The sequence below is a fragment of the Mesoplodon densirostris genome, chromosome 4 (genome assembly GCF_025265405.1).
Source record: "Mesoplodon densirostris isolate mMesDen1 chromosome 4, mMesDen1 primary haplotype, whole genome shotgun sequence".
Classification (NCBI taxonomy): domain Eukaryota; kingdom Metazoa; phylum Chordata; class Mammalia; order Artiodactyla; family Ziphiidae; genus Mesoplodon; species Mesoplodon densirostris.
In genome coordinates, this window is record NC_082664.1 from 112,833,524 (window position 1) to 112,850,298 (window position 16,775).

The following is a 16,775-nucleotide window of genomic DNA, read 5'->3' on the forward strand; positions in this document are numbered from 1 at the left end:
ACGACTGCAGGAAGTAAGGCGTGTACGTTGCCCTGTACGTGAGAGGGTATATTTTTGTTTTCACGCATGTGCGCATGTGTGACTGTTACTGCACACGAGGACGAACTTGTGGGCGTCTTTGTGTGCCTCTGAATCCGCATCTTGCTCTCTGTGTGTCCCTGTGGCCCTCTCCTGAGACGTCGAACCATAAAAGCCAGAGTTTATACACAGCGTCCTGGATTTGGACCCCCCCACTGAATGGAGAAAGACCTCTTCAAGCTTCAACAGACTGAATGTGAACTTTGAAACCCAGGGGGTTTTGAAATAGGCCACGGACTTCCACTCTTCCACAGCCAAGCCTTCTGACCAACGCAAAAACACCTGACGAGACCTGCTTTCCGACCGTGGGTGTAACATATAGATGGACCCAGAAATCCTGCAACCTAGTAGAATATGTAATGTGCACTTGGGGCCACTCCCATCATTTTTAGGAGCAAGGAAACCTCCTATGGGCGGGCCGACCTGTGACTGGCTACAGGCAAGATGCAGCCTGGCACCTCTCAAGGGGCTAACGAAATTCGGCCCAACTGCCAATTATTGCCAACTATGCCAAATCACTTTGCGAGGACCCATGTGAATGCCCACCACAGGAAGTGGTGGGCTTCAGTAACCAAGACCCACGTTCAAACCCCACTGCGGAAACTAGGCTAGCTTCCCAGGCACGTGTTGCCAGCATCCAGCCACCAGGTTTGGCGGCCCTGAACCCGGAGGAAACACTCAAATTCTTGACAGTGTTGTCCTACGTGCCCTCCTCCTGCCCACCGGGTAAGTCGAACCTACTGGAAGCCACAGACATCATTCAAACACGGGGTCACTGTATACCAGGGATGGCAGACCGCAAACACGACTGCTTTGATGACACTGACCATACCCCATGCATCCTGGCACTTCTTCACTGACAGAGTAACACTACCAAGATCCTCCCAGAGATCAAAGGCACTCTCCCTGAGGACCACAGACCGATTTCCAATAGAAGATCTCTGCTTCCTGAGGGGACCTGCAAGCTTCAAAGGGCACAGTGGCTGTCCACGGCAGCGCACCTGGCATCAGAACACTGAACGCATCTCTGCTCCACCAACGGACTGCTCCAGATAAACCACTAGCTATCCAAAACTCCTGCGTGCCACAAGGGCTGGCCGCATCATGCCCTCTCGGAGAAACACTTTCGCTTTGCACATTCCCAAACAAGGAAACAAAGTGGCCAAAGGGCATGTTCGCATAAACCAAATACCCCCAAGGTGAGCGGCACAGACGCTTCAACATGTCTAACTTCTTGGCGTCCCGCAAGACACCCTTTGGGCGACATTCCTCCGGCAAAGGGATCACAACTCTAGGCAGGTTAAGTACGTAACGGCATCCTCATGTACTGCCAAAGCCATCCTCTTCGTGGGCAGCTGATGCCAGCACATCACAAACAGGACGCATTCTTGGGAAGACGTGGCCAGCTCCTGCAACCCAATCATGACAGCCCATCCCACGACATCACACAGGACATGTCCTCATGATGCCTTGCCATCTTCTGCAGGCCAGCAGCCACCACGCAGGCTTCAATGCAGCACTCGGTCCTAACCCCACTCCACGATGACCCACTTAGTTCCAAAACTCTGTCGGGATCTGCAGTGGAGTAGCCGACCTGGGCAATACCTAGCCCTAATCCATCAGCTCCCTTTCGTTTAAGACCAAGCCCAGCCCACACCCACCCACTGCTCCATCCCCACCGGGCACTAAAGAACTTCAATGCGCCAAAACAAATGACAGGGAGGGACACAGGCCTGGCCTGAGGCTCCAGGCTCCAACCAGGGACGCTTCCTCATTTTGGCTTCCAGAAATAGCCCCCGAAGCTGCATGCACAAACGAGATCCTGGCCAAAGCACACCTTTCCAAGCTGCAAGCTTACTTGGCCTACACCAGCATGCACTCCGACTCTGAAGACCAGCAGGAGAGCCTTCCACATCGCATGCCCTCAACGGTCTTTCAGCAGGGCCCTAATATGCGTAGATGACCCAGCTTATGGGCAGACACAGTGGACCACCAGATAGGAGGACCTCGAATTCTGGAACCCTGGTGTGTGTTTGCATGCAGGTCAGAAGCGGACGCTAGCCCTCACTCCTCACTCTCCCCTACCCCCGAGAGACGAAACGTGCTGGACCTCAGATTCGATGAGGAGACGGTAGAGTGTTCTCACTCATTTTGTTCAGATTTTCCAAGGAATGCGTACAAGGGTGTCATCATCGATCCAAGCACAGGCTGGGATGCTTCAGAACACACCCGGGCATGCCGTGGGCGTCTGAAGAGGAGAGATGACCTCGGAGTACTCCAAAACCCTGGGGGATCCACAGCCCTCAGGCCACTCAGAAAGAGCAACAGTCAATCCACTCTTGCAGCCACTGGGACCGTCTGAGGAAAACCTCATATCCAAAGGCACATCTTAGGGAGGGTGAAAGCCTACCTTCCTGAGTTAGCCAGAGCCACGCGTAGGATCATGCCCCCGCGTCATGTTTCCACTTTTCTGTAGCACCTGCAGTCATCAGCCAATGCGTAGTTCTTCTTGTCTTTGCCGACGGCCAGCCTCGTCCAGCAGCTGCACCTGAGAACTGGACATAAATCAGGCAGGCTTCAGAATTGGACCGGTGTACTCAGAGATCATGATTCATGAGAATTTTTACCTGGGCTTGAACTCGGACCCTGCCTCCCAAGGACGTCTACCTTTACAGAGAACTCAATGTTTGTCTGACAGCACGACTGCAGGAAGTAAGGCGTGTACGTTGGCCTGTACGTGAGAGGGTATATTTTTGTTTTCACGCATGTGCGCGTGTGTGACTGTTACTGCACACGAGGGCGCGCTTGTGGGCTTCTTTGTGTGCCTCTGAATCCGCATCTTGCTCCCAGTGTGTCCCTGTGGCCCTCTCCTTAGACCTCGAACCATAAAAGCTAGAGTTTATACACAGTGCCCTGGCTTTGGACCCCCCCACTGAATGGAGAAAGACCTATTCAAGCTTGAACAGACTGAACGTGAACTTTGAAACCCAGGGGGTTTTGAAATAGGCCACGGACTTCCACTCTTCCACAGCCAAGCCTTCTGACCAACGCAAAAACAACTGACGAGACATGCTTTCCGACCGTGGGTGTAACATATAGATGGACCCAGAAATCCTGCAACCTAGTAGAATATGTAATGTGCACTTGGGGCAACTCCCATCATTTTTAGGAGCAAGGAAACCTCCTATGGGCGGGCCGACCTGCGACTGGCTACAGGCAAGATGCAGCCTGGCACCTCTCAAGGGGCTAACGAAATTCGGCCCAACTGCCAATTGTTGCCAACTATGCCAAATCACTTTGCGAGGACCCATGGGAATGCCCACCACAGGAAGTGGTGGGCTTCAGTAACAAAGACCCACGTTGAAACCCCACTGTGGAAACTAGGCTAGCTTCCCAGGCACATGTTGCCAGCACCCAGCCACCAGGTTTGGCGGCCCTGAACCCGGAGGAAACACTCAAATTCTTGACAGTGTTGTCCTACGTGCCCTCCTCCTGCCCACCGGGTAAGTCGAACCTACTGGAAGCCACAGACATCATTCAAACACGGGGTCACTGTATACCAGGGATGGCAGACCGCAAACACGACTGCTTTGATGACACTGAACATAACCCATACATCCTGGCACTTCTTCACTGACAGAGTGACACTACCGAGAACCTCCCAGAGATCAAAGGCACAGTCCCCGAGGACCACAGACCGATTTCCAATGGAAGAACTCTGCTTCACGAGGGGACCTGCAAGCTTCAAAGGGCACAGTGGCTGTCCACGGCAGCGCACCTGGCATCGGAACACTGAACGCATCTCTGCTCCGCCAATGGACTGCTCCAGATAAACCACTGGCTATCCAAAACTCCTGCGTGCCACAAGGGCTGGCCGCATCATGCCCTCTCGGAGAAACACTTTCGCTTTGCACATTCCCACACAAGGAAACAAATTGGCCAAAGGGCATGTTCGCATAACCCAAATACCCCCAAGGTGAGCGGCACAGACGCTTCAACATGTCTGACTTCTCAGCGTCCTGCACGACACCCTTTGGGCGACATTCCTCCGGCAAAGGGATCACAACTCTACGCAGGTTAAGTACGTAACCGCATCCTCATGTACTGCCAAAGCCATCCTCTTCGTGGGCAGCTGATGCCAGCACATCACAATCAGGACGCATACTCGGGAAGACGTGGCCAGCTCCTGCAACCCAATCATGACAGCCCATCCCACGACATCACACAGGACATGTCCTCATGATGCCTTGCCATCTTCTGCAGGCCAGCAGCCACCATGCAGGCTTCAATGCAGCACTCCGTCCGAACCCCACTCCAAGAGGACCCACTTAGTGCCAAAACTCTGTCGGGATCTGCAGTGGAGTAGCAGACATGGGCAATACCTAGCCCTAATCCATCAGCTCCCTTCCGTTGAAGACCAACCCCAGCCCACACCCACCCACTGCTCCATCCCCACCGGGCACTAAAGAACTTCAATGCACCAAAACAAATGACAGGGAGGGACACAGGCCTGGCCTGAGTCTCCAGGCTCCAACCAGGGACGCTTCCTCATTTTGGCTTCCAGAAATAGCCCCCGAAGCTGCATGCACAAACGTGATCCTGGCCAAAGCACAACTTTCCAAGCTGCAAGCTTACTGGGCCTCCACCAGCATGCACTCCGACTCTGAAGACCAGCAGGAGAGCCTTCCCCCTCGCATGCCCTCAACGGTCTTTCAGCAGGGACCTAATATGCGTAGATGACCCAGCTTATGGGCAGACACAGTGGATCCACAGATAGGAGCACCTCGAATTCTGGATCCCTGGTGTGTGTTTGCATGCAGCTCAGAAGGGGACGCTAGCCCTCACTCCTCACTCTCCGCTACCCCCGAGAGACGAAACGTGCTGGACCTCAGATTCGATGAGGAGACGGTAGAGTGTTCTCACTCATTTTGTTCAGATTTTCCAAGGAATGCATACAAGGGTGTCATCATCGATCGAAGCACAGGCTGGGATGCTGCAGAACACAACCGGGCATGCCGTGGGGGTCTGAAGAGGAGACATGACCTCGGAGTACTCCAAAACCCTGGGGAATCCACAGCCCTCAGGCCACTCAGAGAGAGCAACAGTCAATCCACTCTTGCAGCCACTGGGACCGTCTGAGGAAAACCTCATATCCAATGGCACATCTTAGGGTGCGTGAAAGCCTACCTTCCTGAGTTAGCCAGAGCCACGCGTAGCAACATGACCCCGTGTCATTTTTCCACTTTTCCTTAGCACCTGCAGTCATCAGCCAACGTGTAAGTCTTCTTGTCTTTGCCGACGGCCAGCCTCGTCCAGCAGCTGCACCTGAGAACTGGACATAAATCAGGCAGGCTTCAGAATTGGACCGGTGTACTCAGAGATCATGATTCATGAGAATTTTTACCTGGGCTTGAGCTCGGACCCTGCCTCACAAGGACGTCTACCTTTACAGAGAACTCAATGTTTGTCTGACAGCACGACTGCAGGAAGTAAGGCGTGTACGTTGGCCTGTACGTGAGAGGGTATATTTTTGTTTTCACGCATGTGCGCGTGTGTGACTGTTACTGCACACGAGGATGCGCTTGTGGGCTTCTTTGTGTGCCTCTGAATCCGCATCTTGCTCCCTGTGTGTCCCTGTGGCCCTCTCCTGAGACCTCGAAGCATAAAAGCCAGAGTTTATACACAGCGCCCTGGATTGGGACCCCCCCACTGAATGGAGAAAGACCTCTTCAAGCTTCAACAGACTGAATGTGAACTTTGAAACACAGGGGGTTTTGAAATAGGCCAAGGACTTCCAATCTTCCAAAGCCAAGCCTTCTGACCAACGCAAAAACACCTGACGAGACCTGCTTTCCGCCCGTGGGTGTAACATATAGATGGACACAGACATCCTGCAACCTAGTAGAATACGTAATGTGCACTTGGGGCCACTCCCATCATTTTTAGGAGCAAGGAAACCTCCTATGGGCGGGCCGACCTGCGACTGGCTACAGGCAAGATGCAGCCTGGCACCTCTCAAGGGGCTAATGAAATTCGGCCCAACTGCCAATTGTTGCCAACTATGCCAAATCACTTTGCGAGGACCCATGGGAATGCCCACCACAGGAAGTGGTGGGCTTCAGTAATCAAGACCCACGTTCAAACCCCACTGCGGAAACTAGGCTAGCTTCCCAGGCACGTGTTGCCAGCATCCAGCCACCAGGTTTGGCGGCCCTGAACCCGGAGGAAACACTCAAATTCTTGACAGTGTTGTCCTACGTGCCCTCCTCCTGCCCACTGGGTAAGTCGAACCTACTGGAAGCCACAGACATTATTCAAACTCGGGGTCACTGTATACCAGGGATGGCAGACTGCAAACACGACTGCTTTGATGACACTGACCATACCCCATGCATCCTGGCACTTCTTCACTGACAGAGTGACACAACCGAGATCCTGCCAGAGATCAAAGGCACTCTCCCCGAAGACCACAGACTGATTTCCAATGGAAGAACTCTGCTTCGTGAGGGGACCTGCAAGCTTCAAAGGGCACAGTGGCTGTCCACGGCAGCGCACCTGGCATCAGAACAGTGAACGCATCTCTGCTCCGCCAACGGACTGCTCCAGATAAACCACTGGCTATACAAAACTCCTACGTGCCACAAGGGCTGGCCGCATCATGCCCTCTCGGAGAAACACTTTCGCTTTGCACATTCCCAAACAAGGAAACAAAGTGGCCAAAGGGCATTTTCGCATAACCCAAATACCCCCAAGGTGAGCGGCACAGACGCTTCAATATGTCTAACTTCTCGGCGTCCCGCAAGACACCCTTTGGGCCACATTCCTCCGGCAACGGGACCACAACTCTACGCAGCTTAAGTACGTAACCGCATCCTCATGTACTGCCAAAGCCATCCCCTTCGTGGGCAGCTGATGCCAGCACATCACGAACAGGACGCATTCTTGGGAAGACGTGGCCAGCTCCTGCAACCCAATCGTGACAGTCCATCCCATGACATCACACAGGACATGTCCTCATGATGCCTTGCCATCTTCTGCAGGCCAGCAGCCACCACGCAGGCTTCAATGCAGCACTCGGTCCTAACCCCACTCCACGATGACCCACTTAGTGCCAAAACTCTGTCGGGATCTGCAGTGGAGTAGCCGACCTGGGCAATACCTAGCCCTAATCCATCAGCTCCCTTCCGTTGAAGACCAATCCCAGCCCACACCCACCCACTGCTCCATGCCCACCGGGCACTAAAGAACTTCAATGCGCCAAAACAAATGACAGGGAGGGACACAGGCCTGGCCTGAGGCTCCAGGCTCCAACCAGGGACGCTTCCTCATTTTGGCTTCCAGAAATAGCCCCCGAAGCTGCATGCACAAACGTGATCCTGGCCTAAGCACACCTTTCCAAGCTGCAAGCATACTGGGCCTCCACCAGCATGCACTCCGACTCTGAAGACCAGCAGGAGAGCCTTCCCCCTCGCATGCCCTCAACGGTCTTTCAGCAGGGACCTAATATGCGTAGATGACCCAGCTTATGGGCAGACACAGTGGATCCCCTGATAGGAGCACCACGAATTCTGGATCCCTGGTGTGTGTTTGCATGCAGGTCAGAAGCGGACGCTAGCCCTCACTCCTCACTCTCCCCTACCCCAGAGAGACGAAACGTGCTGGACCTCAGATTCGATGAGGAGACGGTAGAGTGTTCTCACTCATTTTGTTCAGATTTTCCAAGGAATGCATTCAAGGGTATCATCATCGATCCAAGCACAGGCTGGGACGCTGCAGAACACAACCGGGCATGCCGTGGGGGTCTGAAGAGGAGAGATGACCTCGGAGTACTCCAAAACCCTGGGGAATCCACAGCCCACAGGCCACTCAGAAAGAGCAACAGTCAATCCACTCTTGAAGCCACTGGGACCGTCTGAGGAAAACCTCATATCCAATGGCACATCTTAGGGTGGGTGAAAGCCTACCTTCCTGAGTTAGCCAGAGCCACGCGTAGCAACATGCCCCCGCGTCATTTTTCCACTTTTCCTTAGCACCTGCAGTCATCAGCCAATGCGTAGGTCTTCTTGTCTTTGCCGACGGCCAGCATCGTCCAGCACCTGCACCTGATAACTGGACATAAATCAGGCAGGCTTCAGAATTGGACCGGTGTACTCAGAGATCATGATTCATGAGAATTTTTACCTGGGCTTGAGCTCGGACCCTGCCTCCCAAGGACGTCTACCTTTACAGAGAACTCAATGTTTGTCTGACAGCACGACTGCAGGAAGTAAGGCGTGTACGTTGCCCTGTATGTGAGAGGGTATATTTTTGTTTTCACGCATGTGCGCATGTGTGACAGTTACTGCACACGAGGACGAACTTTTGGGCGTCTTTGTGTGCCTCTGAATCCGCATCTTGCTCTCTGTGTGTCCCTGTGGCCCTCTCCTGAGACATCGAATCATAAAAGCCAGAGTTTATACACAGCGTCCTGGATTTGGACCCCCCCACTGAATGGAGAAAGACCTCTTCAAGCTTCAACAGACTGAATGTGAACTTTGAAACCCAGGGGGTTTTGAAATAGGCCACGGACTTCCACTCTTCCACAGCCAAGCCTTCTGACCAACGCAAAAACACCTGACGAGACCTGCTTTCCCACCGTGGGTGTAACATATAGATGGACCCAGAAATCCTGCAACTTAGTAGAATATGTAATGTGCACTTGGGGCCACTCTCATCATTTTTAGGACCAAGGAAACCTCCTATGGGCGGGCCGACCTGCGATTGGTTACAGGAAAGATGCAGCCCGGCACCTCTCAAGGGGCTAATGAAATTCGGCCCAACTGCCAATTGTTGCCAACTATGCCAAATCACTTTGCGAGGACCCATGGGAATGCCCACCACAGGAAGTGGTGGGCTTCAGTAACCAAGACCCACGTTCAAACCCCACTGCGGAAACTAGGCTAGCTTCCCAGGCACGTGTTGCCAGCATCCAGCCACCAGGTTTGGCGGCCCTGAACCCGGAGGAAACACTCAAATTCTTGACAGTGTTGTCCTACGTGCCCTCCTCCTCCCCACCAGGTAAGTTGAACCTACTGGAAGCCACAGACATCATTCAAACATGGGGCCACTCTATATCAGGGATGGCAGACCACAAACACAACCACTTTGATGACACTGACCATACCCCATGCATCCTGGCACTTCTTCACTGACAGAGTGACACTACCGAAAACCTCACAGAGATCAAAGGCACTCTCCCCGAGGACCACAGACCGATTTCCAATAGAAGAACTCTGCTTCGTGAGGGGACCTGCAAGCTTCAAAGGGCACAGTGGCTGTCCATGGCAGCGCACCTGGCATCAGAACACTGAACGCATCTCTGCTCCGCCAACGGACTGCTCCAGATAAACCAATAGCTATCCAAAACTCCTGCGTGCCACAAGGGCTGGCCGCATCATGCCCTCTCGGAGAAACACTTTCGCTTTGCACATTCCCAAACAAGGAAACAAAGTGGCCAAAGGGCATGTTCGCATAACCCAAATACCCCCAAGGTGAGCGGCACAGACGCTTCAACATGTCTAACTTCTTGGCATCCCGCAAGACACCCTTTGGGCGACATACCTCCGGCAACGGGATCACAACTCTACGCAGGTTAAGTATGTAACCACATCCTCATGTACTGCCAAAGCCATCCCCTTCGTGGGCAGCTGATGCCAGCACATCACGAACAGGACGCATTCTTGGGAAGACGTGGCCAGCCCCTGCAACCCAATCATGACAGCCCATCCCACGACATCACACAGGACATGTCCTCATGATGCCTTGCCATCTTCTGCAGGCCAGCAGCCACCACGCAGGCTTCAATGCAGCACTCGGTCCTAACCCCACTCCACGATGACCCACTTAGTGCCAAAACTCTGTCGGGATCTGCAGTGGAGTAGCCGACATGGGCAATACCTAGCCCTAATCCATCAGCTCCCTTCCGTTGAAGACCATTCCCAGCCCACACCCACACTGCTCCATGCACACCGGGCACTAAAGAACTTCAATGCGCCAAAACAAATGACAGGGAGGGACACAGGCCTGGCCTGAGGCTCCAGGCTCCAACCAGGGACGCTTCCTCATTTTGGCTTCCAGAAATAGCCCCCGAAGCTGCATGCACAAACGTGATCCTGGCCTAAGCAAACCTTTCCAAGCTGCAAGCATACTGGGCCTCCACCAGCATGCAGTCCGACTCTGAAGACCAGCAGGAGAGCCTTCCCCCTCGCATGCCCTCAACGGTCTTTCAGCAGGGACCTAATATGCGTAGATGACCCAGCTTATGGGCAGACACAGTGGATCCCCTGATAGGAGCATCTCGAATTCTGGATCCCTGGTGTGTGTTTGCATGCAAGTCAGAAGCGGATGCTAGCCCTCACTCCTCACTCTCCCCTACCCCCGAGAGACGAAACGTGCTGGACCTCAGATTCGATGAGGAGACGGTAGAGTGTTCTCACTCATTTTGTTCAGATTTTCCAAGGAATGCATTCAAGGGTATCATCATCGATCCAAGCACAGGCTGGGACGCTGCAGAACACAACCGGGCATGCCGTGGGGGTCTGAAGTGGAGAGATGACCTCGGAGTACTCCAAAACCCTGGGGAATCCACAGCCCACAGGCCACTCAGAAAGAGCAACAGTCAATCCACTCTTGCAGCCACTGGGACCGTCTGAGGAAAACCTCATATCCAATGGCACATCTTAGGGTGGGTGAAAGCCTACCTTCCTGAGTTAGCCAGAGCCACGCGTAGCAACATGCCCCCGCGTCATTTTTCCACTTTTCCTTAGCACCTGCAGTCATCGGCCAACGCGTAGGTCTTCTTGTCTTTGCCGACGGCCAGCCTCGTCCAGCACCTGCACCTGATAACTGGACATAAATCAGGCAGGCTTCAGAATTGGACCGGTGTACTCAGAGATCATGATTCATGAGAATTTTTACCTGGGCTTGAGCTCGGACCCTGCCTCCCAAGGACGTCTACCTTTACAGAGAACTCAATGTTTGTGTGACAGCACGACTGCAGGAAGTAAGGCGTGTACGTTGCCCTGTACGTGAGAGGGTATATTTTTGTTTTCAGGCATGTGCGCTTGTGTGACTGTTACTGCACACGAGGACGAACTTTTGGGCGTCTTTGTGTGCCTCTGAATCCGCATCTTGCTCTCTGTGTGTCCCTGTGGCCCTCTCCTGAGACATCGAATCATAAAAGCCAGAGTTTATACACAGCGTCCTGGATTTGGACCCCCCCACTGAATGGAGAAAGACCTCTTCAAGCTTCAACAGACTGAATGTGAACTTTGAAACCCAGGGGGTTTTGAAATAGGCCACGGACTTCCACTCTTCCACAGCCAAGCCTTCTGACCAACGCAAAAACACCTGACGAGACCTGCTTTCCCACCGTGGGTGTAACATATAGATGGACCCAGAAATCCTGCAACCTAGTAGAATATGTAATGTGCACTTGGGGCCACTCTCATCATTTTTAGGAGCAAGGAAACCTCCTATGGGCGGGCCGACCTGCGATTGGTTACAGGAAAGATGCAGCCCGGCACCTCTCAAGGGGCTAATGAAATTCGGCCCAACTGCCAATTGTTGCCAACTATGCCAAATCACTTTGCGAGGACCCATGGGAATGCCCACCACAGGAAGTGGTGGGCTTCAGTAACCAAGACCCACGTTCAAACCCCACTGCGGAAACTAGGCTAGCTTCCCAGGCACGTGTTGCCAGCATCCAGCCACCAGGTTTGGCGGCCCTGAACCCGGAGGAAACACTCAAATTCTTGACAGTGTTGTCCTACGTGCCCTCCTCCTGCCCACCGGGTAAGTCGAACCTACTGGAAGCCACAGACATCATTCAAACACGGGGTCACTGTATACCAGGGATGGCAGACCGCAAACACGACTGCTTTGATGACACTGACCATACCCCATGCATCCTGGCACTTCTTCACTGACAGCGTGACACTACCGAGAACCTCACAGTGATCAAAGGCACTGTCCCCGAGGACCACAGACCGATTTCAAGTAGAAGAACTCTGCTTCGCGAGGGGACCTGCAAGCTTCAAAGGACACAGTGGCTGTCCACGGCAGCGCACCTGGCATCAGAACACTGAACGCATCTCTGCTCCGCCAACGGACTGCTCCAGATAAACCACTAGCTATCCAAAACTCCTGCGTGCCACAAGGGCTGGCCGCATCATGCCCTCTCGGAGAAACACTTTCGCTTTGCACATTCCCAAACAAGGAAACAAAGTGGCCAAAGGGCATGTTCGCATAACCCAAATACCCCCAAGGTGAGCGGCACAGACGCTTCAACATGTCTAACTTCTCGGCATCCCGCAAGACACCCTTTGGGCGACATACCTCCGGCAACGGGATCACAACTCTACGCAGGTTAAGTATGTAACCACATCCTCATGTACTGCCAAAGCCATCCCCTTCGTGGGCAGCTGATGCCAGCACATCACGAACGGGACGCATTCTTGGGAAGACGTGGCCAGCCCCTGCAACCCAATCATGACAGCCCATCCCACGACATCACACAGGACATGTCCTCATGATGCCTTGCCATCTTCTGCAGGCCAGCAGCCACCACGCAGGCTTCAATGCAGCACTCGGTCCTAACCCCACTCCACGATGACCCACTTAGTGCCAAAACTCTGTCAGGATCTGCAGTGGAGTAGCCGACATGGGCAATACCTAGCCCTAATCCATCAGCTCCCTTCCGTTGAAGACCAACCCCAGCCCACACCCACCCACTGCTCCATGCCCACCGGGCACTAAAGAACTTCAATGCGCCAAAACAAATGACTAGGAGGGACACAGGCCTGGCCTGAGGCACCAGGCTCCAACCAGGGACGCTTCCTCATTTTGGCTTCCAGAAATAGCCCCCGAAGCTGCATGCACAAACGTGATCCTGGCCTAAGCACACCTTTCCAAGCTGCAAGCATACTGGGCCTCCACCAGCATGCACTCCGACTCTGAAGACCAGCAGGAGAGCCTTCCCCCTCGCATGCCCTCAACGGTCTTTCAGCAGGGACCTAATATGCGTAGATGACCCAGCTTATGGGCAGACAGAGTGGATCCCCAGATAGGAGCACCTCGAATTCTGGATCCCTGGTGTGTGTTTGCATGCAGGTTAGAAGCGGACGCTAGCCCTCACTCCTCACTCTCCCCTACCCCAGAGAGACGAAACGTGCTGGACCTCAGATTCGATGAGGAGACGGTAGAGTGTTCTCACTCATTTTGTTCAGATTTTCCAAGGAATGCATTCAAGGGTATCATCATCGATCCAAGCACAGGCTGGGATGCTGCAGAACACAACCGGGCATGCCGTGGGGGTCTGAAGAGGAGAGATGACCTCGGAGTACTCCAAAACCCTGGGGAATCCACAGCCCACAGGCCACTCAGAAAGAGCAACAGTCAATCCACTCTTGCAGCCACTGGGACCGTCTGAGGAAAACCTCATATCCAATGGCACATCTTAGGGTGGGTGAAAGCCTACCTTCCTGAGTTAGCCAGAGCCACGCGTAGCAACATGCCCCCGCGTCATTTTTCCACTTTTCCTTAGCACCTGCAGTCATCGGCCAACGCGTAGGTCTTCTTGTCTTTGCCGACGGCCAGCCTCGTCCAGCACCTGCACCTGATAACTGGACATAAATCAGGCAGGCTTCAGAATTGGACCGGTGTACTCAGAGATCATGATTCATGAGAATTTTTACCTGGGCTTGAGCTCGGACCCTGCCTCCCAAGGACGTCTACCTTTACAGAGAACTCAATGTTTGTCTGACAGCACGACTGCAGGAAGTAAGGCGTGTACGTTGCCCTGTACGTGAGAGGGTATATTTTTGTTTTCACGCATGTGCGCATGTGTGACTGTTACTGCACACGAGGACGAACTTTTGGGCGTCTTTGTGTGCCTCTGAATCCGCATCTTGCTCTCTGTGTGTCCCTGTGGCCCTCTCCTGAGACATCGAATCATAAAAGCCAGAGTTTATACACAGCGTCCTGGATTTGGACCCCCCCACTGAATGGAGAAAGACCTCTTCAAGCTTCAACAGACTGAATGTGAACTTTGAAACCCAGGGGGTTTTGATATAGGCCACGGACTTCCACTCTTCCACAGCCAAGCCTTCTGACCAATGCAAAAACACCTGACGAGACCAGCTTTCCGACCGTGGGTGTAACATATAGATGGACCCAGAAATCCTGCAACCTAGTAGAATATGTAATGTGCAATTGGGGCCACTCTCATCATTTTTAGGAGCAAGGAAACCTCCTATGGGCGGGCCGACCTGCGATTGGTTACAGGAAAGATGCAGCCCGGCACCTCTCAAGGGGCTAATGAAATTCGGCCCAACTGCCAATTGTTGCCAACTATGCCAAATCACTTTGCGAGGACCCATGGGAATGCCCACCACAGGAAGTGGTGGGCTTCAGTAACCAAGACCCACGTTCAAACCCCACTGCAGAAACTAGGCTAGCTTCCCAGGCACGTGTTGCCAGCATCCAGCCACCAGGTTTGGCGGCCCTGAACCCGGAGGAAACACTCAAATTCTTGACAGTGTTGTCCTACGTGCCCTCCTCCTGCCCACCGGGTAAGTCGAACCTACTGGAAGCCACAGACATCATTCAAACACGGGGTCACTGTATACCAGGGATGGCAGACCGCAAACACGACTGCTCTGATGACATTGACCATACCCCATGCATCCTGGCACTTCTTCACTGACAGCGTGACACTACCGAGAACCTCACAGTGATCAAAGGCACTGTCCCCGAGGACCACAGACCGATTTCCAATAGAAGAACTCTGCTTCGCGAGGGGACCTGCAAGCTTCAAAGGGCACAGTGGCTGTCCACGGCAGCGCACCTGGCATCAGAACACTGAACGCATCTCTGCTCCGCCAACGGACTGCTCCAGATAAACCACTAGCTATCCAAAACTCCTGCGTGCCAGAAGGGCTGGCCGCATCATGCCCTCTCGGAGAAACACTTTCGCTTTGCACATTCCCAAACAAGGAAACAAAGTGGCCAAAGGGCATGTTCGCATAACCCAAATACCCCCAAGGTGAGCGGCACAGACGCTTCAACCTGTCTGACTTCTCGGCGTCCCGCAAGACACCCTTTGGGCGACATACCTCCGGCAACGGGATCACAACTCTACGCAGGTTAAGTATGTAACCACATCCTCATGTACTGCCAAAGCCATCCCCTTCGTGGGCAGCTGATGCCAGCACATCACGAATAGGACGCATTCTTGGGAAGACTTGGCCAGCCCCTGCAACCCAATCATGACAGCCCATCCCACGACATCACACAGGACATGTCCTCATGATGCCTTGCCATCTTCTGCAGGCCAGCAGCCACCACGCAGGCTTCAATGCAGCACTCGGTCCTAACCCCACTCCACGATGACCCACTTAGTGCCAAAACTCTGTCGGGATCTGCAGTGGAGTAGCCGACATGGGCAATACCTAGCCCTAATTCATCAGCTCCCTTCCGTTGAAGACCAACCCCAGCCCACACCCAACCACTGCTCCATCCCCACCGGGCACTAAAGAACTTCAACGTGCCAAAACAAATGACTAGGAGGGACACAGGCCTGGCCTGAGGCTCCAGGCTCCAACCAGGGACGCTTCCTCATTTTGGCTTCCAGAAATACCCCCCGAAGCTGCATGAACAAATGTGATCCTGGCCAAAGCACACCTTTCCAAGCTGCAAGCTTCCTGTGCCTGCACCAGCACGCACTCCGACTCTGAAGCCCAGCAGGAGAGCCTTCCCCCTCGCATGCCCTCAATGGTCTTTCAGCAGGGACCTAATATGCGTAGATGACCCAGCTTATGGGCAGACACAGTGGACCCCCATAGAGGAGCACCTCGAATTCAGGAACCCTGGTGTGTGTTTGCATGCATGTCAGAAGGGGACGCTGGCACTCACTCCTCACTCTCCCCTACCCCCGAGAGACGAAAAGTGCTGGACCTCAGATTCGATGAGGAGACGGTAGAGTGTTCTCACTCATTTTGTTCAGATTTTCCAAGGAATGCATACAAGGGTGTCATCATCGATCCAAGCACAGGCTGGGACGCTGCAGAACACAACCGGGCATGCCGTGGGGGTCTGAAGAGGAGAGATGACCTCGGAGTACTCCAAAACCCTGGGGAATCCACAGCCCTCAGGCCACTCAGAAAGAGCAACAGTCAATCCACTCTTGCAGCCACTGGGACCGTCTGAGGAAAACCTCATATCCAATGGCACATCTTAGGGTGGGTGAAAGCCTACCTTCCTGAGTTAGCCAGAGCCACGCGTAGCAACATGCCCCCGCATCATTTTTCCTCTTTTCCTTAGCACCTGCAGTCATCAGCCAACGCGTAGGTCTTCTTGTCTTTGCCGACGGCCAGCCTCGTCCAGCAGCTGCACCTGAGAACTGGACATAAATCAGGCAGGCTTCAGAATTGGACCGGTGTACTCAGAGATCATGATTCATGAGAATTTTTACCTGGGCTTGAGCTCGAAACCTGCCTCCCAAGGACGTCTACCTTTACAGATAACTCAATGTTTGTCTGACAGCACGACTGCAGGAAGTAAGGTGTGTACCTTGGCTGGTACGTGAGAGGGTATATTTTTGTTTTCACGCATGTGCGCTTGTGTGACTGTTACTGCACACGAGGACGCGCTTGTGGGCG

The 16,775-nt window shown here is 53.6% G+C and overlaps 6 non-coding genes across 6 annotated transcripts; all 6 read right to left on the reverse strand.

The window, feature by feature from the left end:
* Window positions 1–2,184: 2,184 nt before the first annotated feature.
* On the reverse strand, window positions 2,185–2,277 carry LOC132490091 (small nucleolar RNA SNORD116). Its single transcript, XR_009532452.1, has one exon. It is a non-coding gene; the product is annotated as a small nucleolar RNA SNORD116 (small nucleolar RNA).
* Window positions 2,278–4,961: 2,684 nt separating this feature from the next.
* On the reverse strand, window positions 4,962–5,054 carry LOC132489533 (small nucleolar RNA SNORD116). Its single transcript, XR_009531941.1, has one exon. It is a non-coding gene; the product is annotated as a small nucleolar RNA SNORD116 (small nucleolar RNA).
* Window positions 5,055–7,738: 2,684 nt separating this feature from the next.
* LOC132490077 (small nucleolar RNA SNORD116) lies at window positions 7,739–7,831 on the reverse strand. Its single transcript, XR_009532440.1, has one exon. It is a non-coding gene; the product is annotated as a small nucleolar RNA SNORD116 (small nucleolar RNA).
* A 2,682-nt stretch (window positions 7,832–10,513) lies between these two features.
* Window positions 10,514–10,606, reverse strand: LOC132490078 (small nucleolar RNA SNORD116). The gene has a single exon (XR_009532441.1). It is a non-coding gene; the product is annotated as a small nucleolar RNA SNORD116 (small nucleolar RNA).
* A 2,684-nt stretch (window positions 10,607–13,290) lies between these two features.
* Window positions 13,291–13,383, reverse strand: LOC132490079 (small nucleolar RNA SNORD116). Its single transcript, XR_009532442.1, has one exon. It is a non-coding gene; the product is annotated as a small nucleolar RNA SNORD116 (small nucleolar RNA).
* Window positions 13,384–16,067: 2,684 nt separating this feature from the next.
* On the reverse strand, window positions 16,068–16,160 carry LOC132489894 (small nucleolar RNA SNORD116). Its single transcript, XR_009532261.1, has one exon. It is a non-coding gene; the product is annotated as a small nucleolar RNA SNORD116 (small nucleolar RNA).
* Between the last annotated feature and the right edge of the window lie 615 nt (window positions 16,161–16,775).